Here is a 21,815-nt window from a genome sequence, read left to right on the forward strand (position 1 = left end):
TCACACACACCCGATCGCATACACTCACACACACACACATTGACGATATTGCACATACGCGCTCATACTCACAACATCCGGAGATACCACATGCTTCCGGCCATGTGATCCTCCGGCAGGTCCTGGAAGCTCACAGCACAGTATCGCCGCCGAGAAGCAAGCGATATCCCAGGATGTTGTGAGTGTGTGGATGCGATGTGATGTGTGTGTGAGGTGTGTGTGAGAGTGAGTGTGATCTGATGTGTGTGTGTGTGTGTATGTGTGCTGTTATGTGTGTGCGTGTGTGTATGTTCCGCCGCTGCAGGACCTTGATGCGCTGGTAACTATGCTACCATGGTTACCAGCGTATCTCGTCCCCCGCTCGCACGGGAGCCCACACCAGCATACGCCGGCCAGCCCCAGCAATGCGAGGGTATGTGTCGGCTGGTTTGGCGGCGTACGCTGATGTGGGCTCCCAGGGGTACAGTACTCACCTGGTAGTCGTGGCTCCGTGACCGTGTCGGTTCGGGGAATGCGTGGGGGGCGGGGCCAGAGCTAGCGTGCATTGCATGAGGGGGGCGGGGCGTGGCCGAGTTGCCAATGCCTGCAGGGTGCCGGGGCGAGAGGCCAATCTGTGGGGGGGGCGGAGCCTGGGCGAGCGGCCGGCCAATCCGTGTGGGGGCGCAGCCTGGGCGAGCGGCCAATCCGTGCGGGGGGGGCGGGGCCATGGCGAGCCCAGCGGCCAATCAGCTTTGTGTCACCGTAAGGACACAATTTTGGAGCAAGACAGACAGACAGACAGAATAAGGCAATTATATATATATAGATATGTGTGTGTGTGCGTGTGTATATATATGTATGTGTGTGTGTGTGTGTGTGTGTATATATATGTATATATATATATATATATATATATATATATATATAATGTGTATACCGTACCCGTATATATATAATTTGTATTATATAGAATAATTTTTCCTTTTTCTTTCTGTTATTTTTCCATACTTTGCACATTATCTTCAGTCTGAAGAAGATGTTGCTGACAAAAGCATTACATAATTCAGGATTGCAATTTCAATTAAGACCAATATACTTCATCATTTTTTGAGTGCCAGATTCCTTTTCTTTGTTTGTATCCTATCCGGGCACAATATCTGCATACATAGTGATGTACAGTACATCCCAGCTATATGCCAAGAACAATTAAAGGAGCCAGCAGCTGGCAAAATGTGGGCTTCAGCCCAAGCACTCCTGTCCCCAGGAATCTTTTCTAGAGCCAAGAAAAGGTCATCATGGGCCATAAACCACCAACGGGCCAGAGGTTGTCCACCCCTGTCGTATGTTATCGACCCATCTAAATGCATCTTAACATAAACGATTTCAAGCACTATTTTCAGTTGGTCTCACCCTCCATATTCTGGAGGGGGCAAATGCCATCAAAAATTGGTTGTTTTTCCAAAGCTTTTGTATCTATTTCAGTATTTACCTATACCCATAGGACACAATCAAATTATTAACTATACCTCAACAGTCTTTGAAAAGTTCCATTGTTCATTCTTAATCCTTTGTCTATTACACCAACACTACTCAAATAGATTAAGAAGACACTCTTCTTTATCTTCCCTTGCACTTTGGAGATGGATTTATGGATTTAAAATCCTTCAGAGAATTATGACATAAATTGCTTGTGGTGTATGGGTAGCAAAGCAAATAAATGTCTTGCTGAATCCAGTTTATGTAAGCTTTGTGTGCTTTAGATAAAGAATGACCTCTGGCCAGGGCCATACTTGGCATTCATGCCCTAAGCCCTTTAAGTGGTCGCTCCCCTTACTGATAAGTAAAACTATGAGTATGTGACGCGCCCACGGGGTCCAAGGGGTTACTCATCACCGGGCCGGTGTTAGTGGGTTTGGGATGTCACAGCGGCCAGGCTCGGTTCCGTGACCCCGGTGGTGTCAATTAATGTGGCAGATGATGATCATGGGGATAGTAGTTATTTGTGATGCCACCTGTGTTATGCGGCTATAATATGGGAGCCGCCGCTGCAAGGGGTTTCCTCTGAGGTCCGGGGCAGTGCAGCAAGGTTGGTACAGCTCTCCACAGGCAGAGCTCGGGCCCACAGGGAGATTGGGAGTAGTAGCCTACTCTGTTAAAGGAGCTCAGGGTAGGAGGCGGTGAAGAAAGGGAGCAACACAGGGGTTGCAATCAAAGTTCTTTACTCACTGATATGTCGCTGCCTTCCGGTCCCTGCCGTTATGGGCTCCCGCCGATGCTGGATAGTTCAGAGATCAAAACCAGTAGGTTTCTCTGTGAGTCCTTCCTCCCTGCGCTGTGTTGTGTGAGTCCCTGCGGCCTGAAGTCTCATGGGGACCAGAGTCCTTGAATGGACCCCGTTCCTGTCTTGTATAGCAGGCAGTGCTAGTCCATAGTTGGTGCCATCCTTTTGGTCACATCTTCTCACTCTATATGCTGCTGTGCCCTGGGCACTTTGGGTGGGCCAGAAGACTTGAAATCCTCTGCCTGGCGGATTCTGTTGGCGGAACGTGAAGTGCCCACCAGCCTAGGTCTCTAAACCCTGGTCTATGCACTCGGTCCTGAGGGAGCTATGGCGCAGCTCTCCCTTCAGCGACCGTATTATCCTATGCCTCACTGGTTTCGTGTCTGTCACCATCCGGTGTCAGCGTGTAACTCCTGTGTGTCAAGTTCCTTGGGTTCCTGAACTAGTGAGCAGAGGGTCCACTACATTAGTGATGACCACCCTCCAATGAATCTACCCCAGCCCAGTCCCAGTGAAAGGGCAACTAACTGTATTTTGGGTGGATTGTTGTGGTTTACCGGCAATAACCTCCTCCTTACCTGCGATGAATACTGCACCTCTGGTGAAGTGCAGTACCCTATGACAACTGAAGCCTCAGGGGCGCCACATATGTGCACACAACATCTATTAAGGCAGATCTACTCTGTAGCACACTTGAAAAAGCGCTAATTAAACGCTAAAAGAATGAACATCTGCACTTGCTGAGCCGATGTTCCATCCTTTGAGCTCCTTTAACATCTAAAAGACATCATGCGCACATTGTAATTAAGGCACTCATACATAGACAAAGTTGTCTGAACACAGAGAAAGGCAGGTCTGAGTCCTGACACCACTATAGATTGCTCAAAAGACCTCTTAGATCTGTACACTTTAGGAGACAGGACTTGACACTTTGTTCTGCATCCGCTCTGTGCTGTGTGTGCTCTTCTTAAAGGACTTTTCAGCTGTGGTTTGGGGTCTCATGACCAGATTCCCCACCAATCTTCTTGGAATTAATGGACATTAAACATAAAATCTATGAAACATTTACTTACTATTTGGGGTAAATTTACAATGCTGCCAATAATCGGACACCGATTATTGGTCTAACTAAAGAGGCTGTCATCACCCAATGCACAAGCAAAATGATCATTTGTTGGGTAAAATTATTTTTTTTTTAGCGTTGCTAAAGCAAGTCTGTCTTCCAAATGCCAATTAAATTGCATAAACATTTATATAGGCGATGTAGCCCCTACAAAAATCATATACAGTTTAGCTTAAAGGGGTTGTCTGGTCTAGAATGAAAACTTTGCACTCATTCGGTGTGTCTGCAGACTTGTAAATCCTCCCAGCGCGCTCACTGTGCACTGGGAGGATTCACCGGTGTCTGCGCAATGAACGGAGGTCAAGTATGCGATAGGCATATTCCCAGTCAGCACTCATCTAGTGGGTGCGGCCTTGCTCAATACACTTGAATTGAGCGAGGCCTCGCCCCAGATGGATTTTGTCTGGGAGTATGCATATCTCATACTTAACCTTCATTCCTGGCGCATACACCAATAAATTCTCGCAGTACACAGGAAGGATTCACAAGTCTGCAGTCACACAGAGTCACTGCAGAAAACCCCTTTAATAATTGCTGAAAAATCTACTTTTAATATGCAAATTAGTGGACTTTGGTGCACCTTTGCCATGGCCTATGCCTTAGTGCACCCTTATGCCCTTATGTTTCCATATGAAAGCCAGTCCCTTTTCTTGATAGACAGCGCTCACTTAGTAAGAGCGGTGGTGGTCTAAAACTACTTTGTGTTCAGTGCTTGTAACAAAAATTGACACTTGATAAGCACGGCAGCCCACTCCAAGTCTTAAGGTACCGTCACACTAAGCAACTTCGCTAGCAACATCACTGCTGAGGCACAACTTGCTAGCGATGTTGCTGTGTGTGACATCCAGCAACAACCTGGCCCCTGCTGTGAGGTCGCTGGTTGTTGCTGAATGTCCTGGACCATTTTTTAGTTGTTGCTCTCCTGCTATGAAGTACACATCGCTGTGTGTGACAGCGACAGAGCAACAACTAAATGTGCAGGCAGCTTGGAGCCGGCTTCTGCGGACGCTGGTAACCAATGTAAACATCGGGTAACCAAGAAGCCCTTACCTTGGTTACCCGATATTTACCTTCGTTACCAGCATCCGCCGCTCTCAGCTGTCAGTGCCGGCTCCCTGCTCTCTGCACACGTAGCTGGAGTACATATCGGGTAATTAACCAGATGTGTACTGTGGCTAGGAGTGCAGGGATCAGGGAGCCGGCACTGGCAGTGTGAGAGCGGCAGACGCTGGTAACGAAGGTAAATATCGGGTAACCAAGGGAAGGGCTTCTTGGTTACCTGATGTTTACCGTGGTTACCAGCGTCCGCAGAAGCCGGCTGCCTGCTGCCTGCACATGTAGCAGAGTACACATCGGGTAATTAACTGTGGCACTGTGCAGGGAGCCAGCGGTGTGCGCTGGTAACCAAGGTAAATAACGTGTTGGTTACCCGATATTTACCTTAGTTACCAAGCGCAGCATACTTCCACGTGTAACGACGCTCCAGCGATCCCTGCCAGGTCAGGTTGCTGGTGGGATCTCTAGAGCGTCGCTTAGTGTGACATCTCACCAGCGACCTCCTAGCAACTTATCAGCGATCCCTATCAGGTTGTATCGTTGTTGGGATCGCTGGTAAGTTGTTTAGTGTGACTGGGCCTTTAGCGCAGGTGTGAACAATGTGGCTGAGGGTGCAAACTGACACCGGACTCCTGTATGCCTGCCTACTTGATGCAGCGGAAGAGTATTAGGGTGGAAACACATCTATGCGAGTAAAATCGGTCCGACTGGGCTGGAAAAAACTCGGCTGATTTTAGTTCACGTTAGGTGCGAGTGCAACGCAAGTGCGATGCTATTTCTGAGATTTTACTAGCGTGTGTAATGCGTGTGTAATGCGTGTGTAATGCGTATTTTTTACTATGTCATCTGCCATTCAGCGCTGCTACATGGCCGCTGACAGCAGACACAGACAGCCATGTAGCAGAGCTGAATGGCAGATGACAGCAGACACAGACAGAGCCGCACAATCAGAATGAACTCGGGTGAACTTCACCCGACTTCATTGTCATGCTGCGGCTCTGTCTGTGCCGCGTCCTGATTAGCGGTCACCAGTGAAGGGTTCACCGGTGACCACTAATCCCCCGAGTGACTGAAGTTTCCCCCCCTCTCTCATACTCACCGATCCCCGATCTCCAGCGCGGCGCTGCACGGCTTTCTCACTGCTGCGGCGGCTTTTACTATTTTGAAAAAGCCGGCCGCCCATTAAACAATCTCGTATTCCCTGCTTTACCCGCCCACAGGCGCCTATGATTGGTTGCAGTGAGACACGCCCCCACGCTGAGTGACAGGTGTCACACTGCACCCAATCACAGCAGCCGGTGGGCGGGTCTATACTGTGCAGTGAAATAAATAAATAAATAATTAAAAAAAATGGCGTGCGGTCCCCCCCAATTTTAATACCAGCCAGATAAAGCCATACGGCTGAAGGCTGGTATTCTCAGGATGGGGAGCTCCACGTTATGGGGAGCCCCCCAGCCTAACAATATCAGCCAGCAGCCGCCCAGAATTGCCGCATACATTATATGCGACAGTTCTGGGACTGTACCCGGCCCTTCCCGATTTACCCTGGTGCTTTGGCAAATCGGGGTAATAAGGAGTTATTGGCAGCCCATAGCTGCCAATAAGTCCTAGATTAATCATGTCAGGCGTCTATGAGACACCTTCCATGATTAATCTGTAAGTGACAGTAAATAAACACACACACCCGAAAAAATCCTTTATTAGAAATAAAAACCACAAACACATTCCCTCATTACCAATTTAATAATCCCCAAAAGCCCTCCATGTCCGGCGTACTCCACGGACCTCCAGCGTCGCGTCCAGCATGAAGGTGACAGGAGCTGCAGAAGACACCGCCGCTCCGGTCACCTCCAAGCAGCAACTGAGGTGAGTATCGCGATCAGCTGAGCTGTCACTGAGGTTAATCGCTGTCACTGTTGGAGGATCCAGCAGTGGCCGCGATTAACCTCAGTGACACCTCAGCAGATCGCGCTACTCACCTCAGTTGCTGCTTGGAGGTGACCGGAGCGGCGGTGTCTTCTGCAGCTCCTGTCACCTTCATGCTGGACGCGACGCTGGAGGACTGTGGAGTACGCCGGACATGGAGGGTTTGTCGGGGTTAATAAATTGGTAATGAGGGAATGTGTTTGTGGTTTTTATTTCTAATAAAGGATTTTTTCAGGTGTGTGTGTGTTTATTTACTGTCACTTACAGATTAATCATGGAAGGTGTCTCATAGACGCCTGACATGATTAATCTAGGACTTATTGGCAGCTATGGGCTGCCAATAACTCCTTATTACCCTGATTTGCCAAAGCACCAGGGTAAATCGGGAAGAGCCGGGTACAGCCCCAGAACTGTCGCATATAATGTATGCGGCAATTCTGGGCGGCTGCTGACTGATATTGTTAGGCTGGGGGGCTCCCCATAACGTGGAGCTCCCCATCCTGAGAATACCAGCCTTCAGCCGTATGGCTTTAGCTGGCTGGTATTAAAATTGTGGGGGACCGCACGCCATTTTTTTAATTATTTATTTATTTCACTGCACAGTATAGACACGCCCACCGGCTGCTGTGATTGGGTGCAGTGTGACACCTGTCACTCAGCGTGGGGGCGTGTCTCACTGTAACCAATCATAGGCGCCTGTGGGCGGGTAAAGCAGGGAATACGAGATTGTTTAATGGGCGGCCGGCTTTTTCAAAATAGTAAAAGCCGCCGCAGCAGTGAGAAAGCCGTGCAGCGCCGCGCTGGAGATCGGGGATCGGTGAGTATGAGAGAGGAGGGGAAAATGACTGACAGACTGTGGGAGAGGGACAGAGATAGTGACGGACCGACAGAGAGAGAACAGAGACCGAGAGGGACAGACCGACTGACAGAGAATAGTGATTGACAGACATTGTGAGACATCGCTCGTTTCCAGTGTTTTAGGAAACATGCGAGAAATGTATTTAGAAAATCGGATGTCACTAGGATGGTGTGAGTGCCGTCCCGTGACATCCGATTTTTTACACGCTCCCATAGACTTGCATTGGAGAAACTCGCAGTAGAAACTCGCAAAAAAGCAGCATGCTGCGATTTTTTTCTCAGTCCGATTTGGACTGAGAAAAAAATCGCAGATGAGAGCTGAATCATTCACTAACATGTGTCCGATTCCAATGCGAGATTTTCTCGCAATTGCTCTACTGCAAGAAACTCGCAAGTGAGAAGCAGCCCTTAAGCAAATTGCTTCAGTGAGAAGAGGGCCCATTGATGTGGGACATGCTGTCTGCTCATTCAGCACCCCTCCTCTTTACTGAAGCCATTCAAGGAGTAGCCAAAAACACCGATACCTCCCAATGTCTGAAGAAAGGAAAGAGGGTTAAACTCTGCGGCGCGTGCGCCTATAAGGCCGTGTTCACACATTGCAGAAATTCTGTGTTTTTTGTTTCTGCCGCTGTCCGCACAAAACTACACAATATCTATCTTCTCTAATTATTCAATTTTTGCTGCATTTTTTATGCCTTTTCTCCATTATCTAATGCGTTTTTGGTTCAAACTTAATTCTGCGTTTTTAAGTGTTTTTATAGAACAGAAAAGTTTTTTCCATACGTTTTATTAAGCGCCACATAGAAAGCTCTAGAGAAAAAAAAGCACCAAAACCACAGAGTTCAGCGGCGTCTTTTTGTGGAATTACATCCACTTTGCTTGGACAATTAAACACAGCAGAATAAATATGCAAAAAAAGCAGCAGAAAAAAATGCAGCATTTACACTACATGTGAACATGGACTAAATGTCCAAGCAGAGTGGATGTGACATCATGAAATCTCCGTCCCCTCGTGCGTCTAAAGACGCTGCTGAACTGTGCAGTTTTGTTTTTGTATTTTTTTTTCTTTATCAGCTTCAGGATTTACATCTGCAACCAACATGTATCAAATAAGGGGGACAATGCATAAAAAAATACCGCAGACATGCATTAATCAGAGAAGATTGTTATTGCACTCGTGGTGTGGATACCTGCAGAAAAAAACGCAGCATTTACGCTACGTGGAACATGGCCTCATCGTTACATTTCTATTACATTTTTTATGGGCTTTAATAAAGAAAAATAATTAATTGCGCCATTTTTTTTTACGTCTTTTACCGATCCCCATAAATAATCTGATCACTGTTTTGTTCGGGTCATTACGATTACAGGCACACCAAATATGTTCATGTTATTTGCGGATTTGTCATGTTTATTATTTTATAAAAAAAAGCGCAATCAAAATATTATTCTAATTTTTTTTATTGTTTTTAGTAAGTTTATTAGAAGAAAAAAAATCTCTTTTCCTCTCCTTCTAGAATACAAGATACAGAGATGCTGCTCCGTACAATGGAGATTTCCTGAATGTCCTTTGTAAGCGGCAGCATTGTAGGTTCATCTATATAAAATCTTCCCTTTGACATGATCATCTCTTGTGGCTCAACAGCTGGGTCTGCTGGACACGTGTTTGAAAGTTGCTGGTTTGAATCCAAGAGAGTGAAAATAAAGAAGTATTTATTATATATATATATATATATATATATATATGAGGAAAAAAATATATATATCCTCATATATATATATATATATATGAGGAAAAATATATGAGGAAAAAAATACAAATATATATATATTTTTGTATTTTTTTCCTCATTTTTTTATAGTACGGTAGTTTTATGGGAATAAATGAATCTATCTCTTTCCTTCACCTATAAAAAGATGCAGTATCTATCTATATCTATCTTTAATGTATGTATCTATATCTATTATCTATCATGTATCTATATTTATCTATTATCTATCATGTATCTATCTATCATGTACTGTATCTATCTATCTATCCACCTACAGTGGGTACAGAATGTATTCAGACCACTTTAAATTTTTCATTGCAGCCATTTGGTAAATTCAAAAAAGTTCATTTTTTTTCTCATTAATATACACTCTGCACTCTATCTTGTCAGGAAAAAAAACACAGAAATGTAGACATTTTTGCACATTTTTTAAATGAAAAACTAAAATATTACATGGTCATAAGTATTCAGACCCTTTGCTCAGTATGGAGTAGAAGCACCGTTTTGAGCTAGTACAGCCATGAGTAGTCTTGGGAATGATGCAACAAGTTTTTCACACCTGGATTTGGGATCCTCTGCCATTCTTCCTTGCAGATCCTTTCCAGTTCCATCAGGTTGGATGGTGAACGTTGGTGGACAGCCATTTTCAGGTCTCTCTAGAGATGCTCAATTGGGTTTCGGTCAGGGCTCTGACTGGGCCAGTCAAGAATAGTTACAGAGTTGTTCTGAAGCCACTCCTTTGTTATTTTAGCTGTGTGCTTAGGGTCATTGTCTTGTTGGAAGGTGAACCTTCAGCCAAGTCTGAATTCAAGAGCACTCTGGAAAAGGTTTTCTTCCAGGATATCTCTGTACTTGGCTGTATTCATCTTTCCTTCAATTGCAACCAGTCGTCCTGTCCCTGCAGCTGAAAAACACCCCCGTAGCATGATGCTGCCACCACCATGTTTCACTGTTGGGATTATATTGGGCAGGTGCTGAGCAGTGCCTGGTTTTCTCCACACATACCACTTTGAATTATCACCAAAAAGTCCTATCTTCATCTCATCAGACCAGAGAATCTTATTTGTCATAGTCTGGGAGTCATTCATGTGTTTTTTTGCAAACTCTATGGGGGCTTTCATATGTCTTACACTGAGGAGAGTCTTCCGTCAGGCCACTCTGCCATAAATAGAAAAACAACAAAAAGAGGACTAAATATCCTCCACTATTTAAGATACTCACAGCAGGATAAAGCAGTGGTGAACTACTCAGGTCAAAAACTAATGCACTACCAGGGTGCAGCCAGACCCCCAATAGATGGAGACATCACAGGTGCAAAAGGAGCAAATCACTCACACAACTCCCAAACATGGAGGGGGTGATCGCTAGATGATGAAATTGCACACTAGTGGCTTGCATAGGGCGCCGTTCACACTTACAGGTGCATAGCATCCTAGTCAGCAGCCTATTACACACCCATACTATTCGACCAGGCGGGCTGCCTGCTTTATGTGCACCATATAGGGACGGGGACTCCATTATGCAAGTACCAAACATAAAGGGGCCTGGCTGTACCCTGTATAAAATGTTATGTTCAGAAAAATATACACAAAATATCTGAGTTATTAGTCGATATTATGGCCAAAATAATGGTAGCCTACAAACCACGTCACGGTTCTTCATACTTGTAGGTCCCTACACTAATCATTATATATATATATATATATATATATAGAAAAACACTCTGCCAGAAAGAGACAACTGGAGGAGGGCTGCAGTGATAGTTGAATTTGTGCAACTTTCTCTCATCTCCCTACTGCATCTCTGGAGCTCAGCCAGTGATCTTGTGGTTCTTTTTTTTACCTCTCTCAACAAGGCACTTCTCCCACGTTTTCTCAGTTTGGCTGGACAGCCAGGTCTAGGAAGAGTTCTGGTGATCCCAAACTTCTTCCATTTTAGAATTATGGAGGCCACTGTGCTCTTAGGAACCTTGAAATTCTTTTGTAACCTTGGCCAGATCTGTGCCTTGCTACAATTCTGTCTCTCAGCTCGGTGGGCAGTTCTTTTGACCTCATGATTGAAATTTGGTGTGATATGCACTTTGAGCTGTGAGGTTTTATACTATAGATATGAATGAACGAGCAGAACCATCTCAAAGAGGAAACAAGGAAATGGACAGCATGTGATTTAAATATGAGTGTCTGAGCAAAGGGTCTGAATACTTATGACCATGTGATATTTCAGTTTTTCTCGTCTAAAAAAATTGGAAAACTTTCTACATTTCTGTTTTTTTCTGTGAAGATGGGGTGCAGAGTGTACATTACTGTGAAAAAAATGAGTTTACCAAATGGCTGCAATGAAAGAGTGAAAAATTTAAAGGAGTCTGAATATTTTCTGCACCCACTGTATCTATCTATCTATCTATCTATCTATCTATGTAGCTGAATAATCTGCTTCTGATTTTTCTGCCTGCAATACAGAGGTTATGATTACCAAATCTTCCTCAATGTCTTTCAATAGAGGCAGTAGCTCACTGGTAAGTCTACTGCTTATGGACAATGAGTTCATGCGTTCGAGTTCTGGCCATCCCGGTAAACCAGAGCATATGAGAATTTAATTTATGCACTGAACTGAGTTAATGTATTCACTTCACTGAGGGGAGGAGCGGGAACAACAGCTGTGAGCAGTGGGACTGCGGGAGAAAGCCCTTAAATCGGGACAGTCCCGCAGAATCCAGGATGGTTAGTAGGTATACAAATACCATGTGTCAGAACGAGCCTGCAGCCACATTGTGTGTACCTGCACTTACACTAGGAGCACACTGCTGCGCTCACCCAATGTAAGCACACAATCGCAGACTTGCAAGCTGATTTTAGACAGCACTCACTTTTGCCAATGGAGCGCTGTCAATAAAGACAAAAGGCTGGCCTCAATATACAAATACAAGGGAATAATGATACATCGAAGCAAAGACCACACCAACGGTACACCAAAGCCCCCTCATTTGCATATTAAATACAATTAGATTTTTCTGCAAATACCAAAGAAGCACTCTGGTAATTTTTTTACCTAAACTTGTGCAAATGTTAGTGTAGTGTAATGTCTTTGTGATAATACATTTACCAATCACTGTTTTCTTATGTGCCTGACTCCATAATGACGTCACATCCACCGCTTGTCTCTGCAGACTTCCCTCTTCTCCGGTCTTCCGCAGCAAATCTCAACACGGTACCCTTAAAAATAACATTGTCATCATAATGTTCCAAAATAAAAATAACAACCAATGCTGTGCCTTAAAAACCCCTATGATGTGCCCCTAAAAAAAATAATTGCTCCTCACTGTACTCCCTGGAAAAAAAAAATATTACTCCACACTGTTGCTCTTATTGTACATGGTCTCCAACCAGCATTGGTTGTTATTTTTATTCTCCCCTATCAAATATTACCACCACATCGTTTGCCCTTTTATGCTATGATCACCACACTGTCTGCCCTTGTGTATTATGACTGAAACACTGCTTCTATTAAACTAAAACGCCACACTGTCCTCCCTTATAATTTATACCCACCACACCTTCCTCAGTTATAATCAATAATCACACTGTCCTCACATCATGCTGCTTCCTCTTCACAATGTCATGTGCATGTTGTCCCGACTCCATACTGAGCCCTCCATGCTACTTTTCTACACACAGTGCCCATACACTGCCCCTCTCTATACTGATCCCACCCATGCTGCCCCTTCTCCATAATTAGCTCCCAATGCTGGCCATTCTCCTTATTGAGCCCTCTCACAGTGCCCTGTCTCCAAAATGAGACCTCCGCGCTGGCTCCTCTCCAAACTAAAGCCTCCATGCTGCCCAACTCATCATACTGAGACCACCATGCTACTTCATGCTTAATGCTGAGACCCCAAACACTGACCCACTTTTCATACTGAGTCCGCTACATTGCTCCACTCTATATTGAGCCCATCCATGCTGCCCCCTTGCCAAACTGAGCCGACCACACTGCCCCCCCGACCATACTAAGTTCTTACACTGTCCCCCATCCATTTTGTTCCTTGCACTATCCCTCACTATAAGCCACCCTAAACCCCAGTCTACAGTAATAGCCCCCTAAACTCGTCTATTGTAATAACCCCCTACATTCCAGTCTATAGCAATACACCCCAACTCCTGTCTACAGTAATAGCCCACCTAAACCCCAGTCTACGGTAGTAGCCCATCTAATCCCCATCTACAGAAATAGCCCCCAACCAGTCTACAGTAAAAGATCCCCTAACCTTCATTTACAATAATAATAGCCCCCCTAACCCCATCTATAGTTATATTCCACCAACCCCTAGTCTTTAGTAATAGGCCCCCTAATCCCCAGTCTATAGAATTAGACTCCCCATAATCCCCAGTCTATAGCATTAGCCTCCCTTGCAATCCCCAATCTATAGCATCAGCCTCCCCCTCCCACCTCTTAATCCCCAGTCTATAGAATTAGCCCGACCCTCTCCCCTACTCATCAGTCTATAGCATTAACCTTCCTCTCCCACCTATTTGGGGGAGCCTTTTTGTTATTAATTATTTGGAAGACCCCTATATTTATTTTAACAGATGATGTACCTAAGTGGCGACTTGTGTTTTCTTAGGTTGAAATGAATGATATTTGGCAATTTGGGGTACATAACAGTTTGGATCAGTTCAGATTTATCCTGTGCTCTATGTTGAGCACTTACCTTAGGGATTCCACTTACATCTCCAAAATATGTGATTCAGGTGAAACCCCCGACAGATGCATTCATTATAATAAGGCAGCAAAGTTACTCCAGGCTCCGTTTAACCTCTATTCAGTGGTGCACATGTTTTTAAAGGTGCACAAAATTGTTGTTGACTGCACTTTTCTGCACACCTAAAAAGATAGACATCGCCAAACCACAAGCAACACAGGAGTTTAAAGTGAATCACTACAGTGAAATTCCATTGGGAATTTTGTCTGAATCACGTTTTTCAGCGCTTTACACGTAATCCCCGATTTAAGCGTAAAGCATATAGCGCAGGATAAATGTGAGCTGAGCCTTACTGCGAGCTTTGGGAGGCAGGATAAACAAATCAACAGTAGTTGAAGAATTGACTTTTTTCCTAATTTTTACACCATTCATCTTGTTGTGTAAGTGATAAGGCAGCTTTATTCCTTAGGTCAGTACGATTACATAGATACTAGATTTACAGTTTGGGGGGTTTATTAGGTTTGGCTACTCTCACACTAAAAAATGATTTTTTAGAAAATAAAGGCTTTTTTGCAACCGCAAATTTTAAAAGTTATAGGTTTTTTTATTATTATTTTTTGGCTGATATAGTCATAGGGGGGGCTTGTTTTTTTGCAGGATGAGTTGGAGTTTTTATTGGTAGAATTTTGGGCACATAATATTTTTTGATCGCGTTCTATTTCCACTTTTTGTAAGACAGAAACAGTAAGAAACAGCAATTCAGTAATATAGTTTTTTAATGCTGTTCAGCATGTCTTAAAACTGATCAGACCACTTTATTTTTTGGGTCAGGATGATTAGAGCAATACCACATTTATATTTTTTTATGTTTTGCCACTTTTATACCCTAAAAACAATTTAATAGAAAAAAAAAGAATGTTTTTGCATTGTTGTAGAGCTACAGATTTTGTTTCACTGATGAAGCTGTATGGCAGCTTGGTTTTTGCAAGACAACATTATGATTTCAGAGATACCAATTTTATTTAGAAGGTATATAACAGAAAGAGATCCGGCGGTTTCTACCACCGGATCTCTTTCTGTTATATACCTTCTACACCCTGTGGATTGCTTCATCCAGGATTGCGAGCGGGTCCCACCAGTAAACATTAAAATCCAGCTGCTATAAGGGTAGGACAGCTCCTCCATTATACCTTTTGTTTTACCAATTTTATTTACATATGACTTTTTGATAGCGTTTAATTCCAATTATTTCGTCAGCTGTATGATGAAAAGACCTAGTTTTTGCTATTTTTTAATTTTTTATTTTTTTACCGTGTTCACTGAAGGAGTTAACTAGTGTGACAGTTTTATAGATCGGGTTGTTCTAGACACGGTGATACCAAATGTGTGGACTTTTTTTAATTTTTGTTTTTACATAAATATACATATTTATTGGTATAATTGTTTCATTTTTTGTTCTTTATTTTGTTTTAAAAAAAAATATTTTTTTTTTTTAAAACTTTGTTTACTTTTTCACTTAGTTCCTATATGGAACATTACGTTTTATTACTCTGATCACTGGTATAATTGCAATGCCCCTACATTACAATACATTATACCTGCTAATACTGCACAGAAGCCCCTTAGACCATGCTCCTGGCATGACATACAGTTAGGTCCAGAAATATTTGGACAGTGACACAATTTTCGCGAGTTGGGCTCTGCATGCCACCACATTGGATTTGAAATGAAACCTCTACAACAGAATTCAAGTGCAGATTGTAACGTTTAGTTTGAAGGTTTGAACAAAAATATCTGATAGAAATTGTAGGAATTGTACACATTTCTTTACAAACACTCCACATTTTAGGAGGTCAAAAGTAATTGGACAAATAAACCAAACCCAAACAAAATATTTGTATTTTCAATATTTTGTTGCGAATCCTTTGGAGGCAATCACTCCCTTAAGTCTGGAACCCATGGACATCACCAAACGCTGGGTTTCCTCCTTTTTAATGCTTTGCCAGGCCTTTACAGCTGCAGCCTTCAGGTCTTGCTTGTTTGTGGGTCTTTCCGTCTTAAGTCTGGATTTGAGCAAGTGAAATGCATGCTCAATTGGGTTAAGATCTGGTGATTGACTTGGCCATTGCAGAATGTTCCACTTTTTTGCACTCATGAACTCCTGGGTAGCTTTGGCTGTATGCTTGGGGTCATTGTCCATCTGTACTATGAAGCGCCGTCCGATCAACTTTGCGGCATTTGGCTGAATCTGGGCTGAAAGTATATCCCGGTACACTTCAGAATTCATCCGGCTACTCTTGTCTGCTGTTATGTCATCAATAAACACAAGTGACCCATTGCCATTGAAAGCCATGCATGCCCATGCCATCACGTTGCCTCCACCATGTTTTACAGAGGATGTGGTGTGCCTTGGATCATGTGCTGTTCCCTTTCTTCTCCAAACTTTTTTCTTTTCATCATTCTGGTACAGGTTGATCTTTGTCTTATCTGTCCAAAAAATACTTTTCCAGAACTGAGCTGGCTTCATGAGGTGTTTTTCAGCAAATTTAACTCTGGCCTGTCTATTTTTGGAATTGATGAATGGTTTGCATCTAGATGTGAACCCTTTGTATTTACTTTCATGGAGTCTTCTCTTTACTGTTGACTTAGAGACAGATACACCTACTTCACTGAGAGTGTTCTGGACTTCAGTTGATGTTGTGAACGGGTTCTTCTTCACCAAAGAAAGTATGCGGCGATCATCCACCACTGTTGTCATCCGTGGATGCCCAGGCCTTTTTGAGTTCCCAAGCTCACCAGTCAATTCGTTTTTTCTCAGAATGTACCCGACTGTCGATTTTGCTACTCCAAGCATGTCTGCTATCTCTCTGATGGATTTTTTCTTTTTTTTCAGCCTCAGGATGTTCTGCTTCACCTCAATTGAGAGTTCCTTAGACCGCATGTTGTCTGGTCACAGCAACAGCTTCCAAATGCAAAACCACACACCTGTAATCAACCCCAGACCTTTTAACTACTTCATTGATTACAGGTTAACGAGGGAGACGCCTTCAGAGTTAATTGCAGCCCTTAGAGTCCCTTGTCCAATTACTTTTGGTCCCTTGAAAAAGAGGAGGCTATGCATTACAGAGCTATGATTCCTAAACCCTTTCTCCGATTTGGATGTGAAAACTCTCATATTGCAGCTGGGAGTGTGCACTTTCAGCCCATGTTATATATATATAATTGTATTTCTGAACATGTTTTTGTAAACAGCTAAAATAACTAAACTTGTGTCACTGTCCAAATATTTCTGGACCTAACTGTAACAGGCTTGCTGCACATGGATGACCCAGAGGTCAATGGGACAACCTCTAGTTGCCATGGCAACAATCGAGCATCCGTGATCACATCGCGGAGGATCAATATTGGGTGGGATAGAGGGCGCATCCCCTCTCTTAGCCCCCAAAATGCTAAAATCGCTATTGATGGTTGCATTTATGGGGTTAAACAGCCTGAGGTGACATGGGGACTGTCCCTGGCTGTGACAGCCAAAGCTCGCCTATAACTTACACTGAGCTCCCAGCAGTGATCAGGCGTTCAGAACTCCTGTGCTCCACGTGTCACCATGACATATCTATACATCATTGGTTGGGAACCCCTATCCGACCATGACATATATGTACATCATAGTCAAGAAAGGATTAAGGTCAGCACAGTAAATATTGAGTCATTGCATAAATTTACATTTTTTGTTAATAAGAGTTTAATAACATGAAATGCTTATAATTTTACTTCCGTAACTATAAGAAACATTTGACTAAGTGCTAAAAAAAATTGTAAAAAAACAAAAACTACAAAATATCGGTCATTGTGGCCAAAAATTTTGAGACTGACAATCTGAGCACATTTTCTTCAGAGACAATGCGAATATTAGATTAGATCCTACGGGTTTTCAAAGGACTCAGCTACATTCATCCATTCTTACCCACAAGATTCATACTGCAATAAAAGAGTGGATAGAAACAGCCTTATCTCTCTGTAGTCCATTATCATTGTTTATGTTCTAGACATAAAAAAAATGTTCTGCAGAGAGAACACAGCACCTGCTCTCAATCAGATTTCCCATGGTTTGTCTATTCATGTTCCATGTAGTCTCATCAATCATCTGGTAACCAAATCTTTTCTAGTATACATCGTTTTAGCTGCAGCTCATCCGATCTAGTCCTAAATATAGATCTCATGCATCGGACGCCAAACATGCTTGTGGAGTGTACTTACTACTTACATATATCCCTTTCAGCGCAATCTAGCTCCTGCCTCAGGCAGCTCTCACATTGCATGCACTTGTATACAGGTTTCTTGATCTAAACGTTATCTAAACTCTGAATATAATCTTGAAATATAACATCTTAATATTAGATCTATTCCTACCTTTTGGTAATGTGCTCCGGTTTTTACTTGTTCTTGAAATCTGGATGAAGCAAAGATGTTGCCTCAGATATTATATCAGCCGTTCCATGACCTCGGTTACTCATTAGCTCTTCGGAGTGGGCCCCACTCGGTTCAGAATGTTCTGTGACCACTCGCTGGTCTTTATTTACATTTCGTATGGCCACCAACATGGCCCACCTGCACTCCTGTACTCCAGGCAGTAACATTTCATCATAGGTTGAACTCTTTGCTTTGTTTTAAAGCAGTATGACACAAAAGCTAAACAAATAAGCCAGACTTGTTATTAGAAAAGCAGTAGGTTTCACATCTGTTTCCTATTGAGCAGCAATTTAAGTTCGGTCTGTAAGATGTTATTATTGTGCAGAAACCATAGATGTAAACTTTTTTCCTGACACAAACTTTAAAAAGTCACAAGAAGTTGCTTCATGTCAGGACTGGAAAAATGACAAATATTTATCAAGGCAATGATAACCAAAACCAGAATATTCACGATTAAAGGCAGTTCTAGCATTGAATCAAAGTTCTCCTATGGGTTTCAAGCAAGATTAAATTCGTAGAAATGTTTTCCAGTTGTCTGATGGATTTTCCCCTTAAATGCTTTGTGCACGTGGCATCTTTTTCAGATGGATTCCACCTGGAATCTGCCTAAAAAAAGCATTGCAGATGCCCCCCATGAAATCAGCATAATGCAAGGACATTGTTCTGCACATGTCCCACCACTTTCTCTTCAGAGTGTGGAAAGAGATATTCTCATTTTTCGGGCGACTTCCACTAGAAAGCATCCTGCTCTCCATACTTCACAATATAGTTTGAAAAAAAGGACCTGCACAGTTTCATGAGTGAATTAACCTACAGTTGAACAAATACACTATGTGGCCAATTACAGACATATACATACACAATGCATCAGCAAACTGTGATTATTGATTACACGAAATAAACTACTGATGTAAATGTTAAAAACATAACATAACATTTTTTTATTTATTTATTAACTGTTAGGATGGGCCCGATCACTAATGTTCTACCTCTCAATGTGCCAAACCAGGCCTCATCCAAACTGGAGATGTGAGAGTAAACCAGTGGCGTAACTAGAGTCTGATGGGCCCCAATGCAAACTTTTGACTCCCAACTCCGCATTTTGGTCAGATACATGGGCCCGTCTAGGGTTCTAAATCCTATAAAGACACAGGAGTTGCCCCACCTCCCTTCATTATGTAGTAAATTCCCCTATCCTGTTATGTCCAAAAACCTTTGCCTCTTCCTGTGGTAAATATGTCCCTATCCAGGGCCAATCCTGGTATGTATGTGCCCATCCTGGCATACACTAACAAGCAAAAGGGTAACAATGCTTTGAACTTTTGACTTTCAGGCTCCATATCTTACCATCCACTACAGCTTTGAGCATGAGACTACCTTATTATATAGACAATCATTTTTGCTATCTCATACATCTAATCAGTGATCATAATATGGTAAGCTTCAAAGTACTATCCAATTGAACATTTGAAAGGGGAAATGCTAAAACCTGAAATTTTAGGAAAGCTGATTTCGACAAAGTAAGGGCATAGCTTAATTGTGTAGATTGAGACAATGTCAGGGTAACTGGGGATACTGAACATAAATGGGGCAAGTTTAAGGATATACTCCTAGAGTCCTGTAAAAAACTTATATCCTCTGGTAATAAAATGTCCAGGAATAAAAAAAAACCCACTATGGATAAATAAGATTGTACAAAGTATAATAAAACAAAAACAAAGGGTGTTTAAAAACTTGAAGGCTGAGAATACAGAAATAGCATCTCAGGAGTATAAAGATATCAATAGGAAAAGTAAAAAAGAAAATCAAGCAAGTAACGTTATGTACTGAAACAAAAATCGCCAAGAACATTAACATAAATCCCAAAATCTTTTATAAATAGATTAATGCCAAAAGGAAAAGAAAGGATAGTATCGGCCCCTTAAAATATAATAACAAGTTAGTTATATAGGACAAAGAAAAGACTGAGATATTAAACAGGCACTGCTCATCAGTGTTCACCAAGGAACTGACTGTTCCAGAGATCATTCAAGTAAAAAATCAAAGTTCACCACCTGATATAATTAATTTAACACAAGAAGTATGCCTGCATCTGAGTAAATTAAAAATTGACATATTTCCCAGGCCAGATGGCAATCATCCACACACATATTTAGGGAATTGAGCTCAGTAATTGACAGACCACTGTATCTAATCTTCTTAGACTTGCCTGTAACAGAGTTGGTTCCTCAGAATTGGAGGATTGCTGATGTGGTACCGATATTTAAGAAAGGTAAGAGGGTGGATCCAGGCAACTACCGTCCAGTAAGCCTGACATCAGTAGTATGCAAAGTTTTTGAGGGCATTTTAAGGGAAGACATGCAAAAATATATTGCAGAAAATAATATAACTGACATGGATTCATAAAAGATAAGTCATGTCTAATCAACATTTTGGGGTTCTATGAGGAGGTAAGTGCAAATCTGGATATTGGTAATGCAGCTGATGTGATTAATTTGGACTTTTCAAAGGCATTTGATATTGTACCACATAATAGCCTTATACTAAAGCTGCAGAAACAGGGACTAGGGGAAACCATATGCAACTGGGTAAGGAATTGGCTGAAAGATAGGAAACAGAGTAGTCATAAATGGTACATTCTCTAAATGGGCTATAATCAGCAGTGGGGTACTGCAGGGATCTGTGCTGGGACCGATTCTTTTTAATCTCTTTTTGAACTTGTGGATGGGATTGATAGTAAAATGTCAGTCTTTGCTGATGATACCAAACTATGTAGGATATTAAAAACTGACCTTGATAGTACAATATTACAAAACAATCTGGATAAGATATCAAAATGGGCAGATACCTGGCAAATGAGATTTAATGTTGATAAATGTAATGCACCTAGGAGGGAGTAATCCTATAGCTGCATATACATTATATGGAAGTAAACTCGGGACTACAGAACAAGAGAAAGACTTGGGTATTCTTGTTATAAGTAAGCGGAGCAGCAGCACTCAATGTCAAGCAGCAGCTGCAAAAGCAAACAAGATTTTAGGGTGTATAAAAAGAGAGATTAGATCCCATGATCCCAACGTATTGTTACTCCTCTATAAATTGCTTGTGAGGCCACATCTAGAATATGGCATCCAGTTTTGGGCTCCACATTTTAAAAAGGACATTCAGAAGTTAGAATCAATTCAAAGGCGGGCAACTAGACTATTACAAGGAATGGAGGGCCTCCCATATGAGAGTTTGAAAGTTAGATTTGTTTTGCTTAGAAAAATAACTCATTTATATGTATAAATACATGTGTGGTCAATATAAAGGACTGGCACATGACATTCCTTCCAAAGACTATACCAACGACCAGGGGTCATTCACTGCGAGTGGAAGAAAAGCGATTCCGGCAGCTAAATAAGAAAGGGTTCTTTACAGTTAGAGCAGTCAGACTGTGGAATGCCCTACCACAAGAGGTAGTAATGGCAGATTCTATAACAGCTTTTAAAAAAGGGCTGGATGATTTCCTCAGTACACACAACATTGTTGGTTATAAATGACTTAATGACAAAATGTATAATTGGTGGATGAAATTTGGACTAGATGGACCTAGGTCTTTTTCAACCTATGTAACTATTTAGCATATGATTAGCTATGCAGATTGTCTTG

At 42.4% G+C, this 21,815-nt stretch overlaps 1 protein-coding gene across 1 annotated transcript in view; it reads right to left on the minus strand.

Moving 5' to 3' along the window:
• The window catches only part of AGT (angiotensinogen), a 75,983-nt gene extending 57,773 nt beyond the window's left edge, over window positions 1–18,210 (minus strand). Inside the window, exon 1 of the mRNA XM_075338197.1 lies at window positions 18,105–18,210. The gene's annotated coding sequence lies outside the window, so the exon portion shown is untranslated. The remainder of the gene's footprint in view (window positions 1–18,104) is intronic.
• Window positions 18,211–21,815: the final 3,605 nt, after the last annotated feature.

The sequence above is a fragment of the Anomaloglossus baeobatrachus genome, chromosome 3, assembly GCF_048569485.1.
Source record: "Anomaloglossus baeobatrachus isolate aAnoBae1 chromosome 3, aAnoBae1.hap1, whole genome shotgun sequence".
Lineage (NCBI taxonomy): Eukaryota > Metazoa > Chordata > Amphibia > Anura > Aromobatidae > Anomaloglossus > Anomaloglossus baeobatrachus.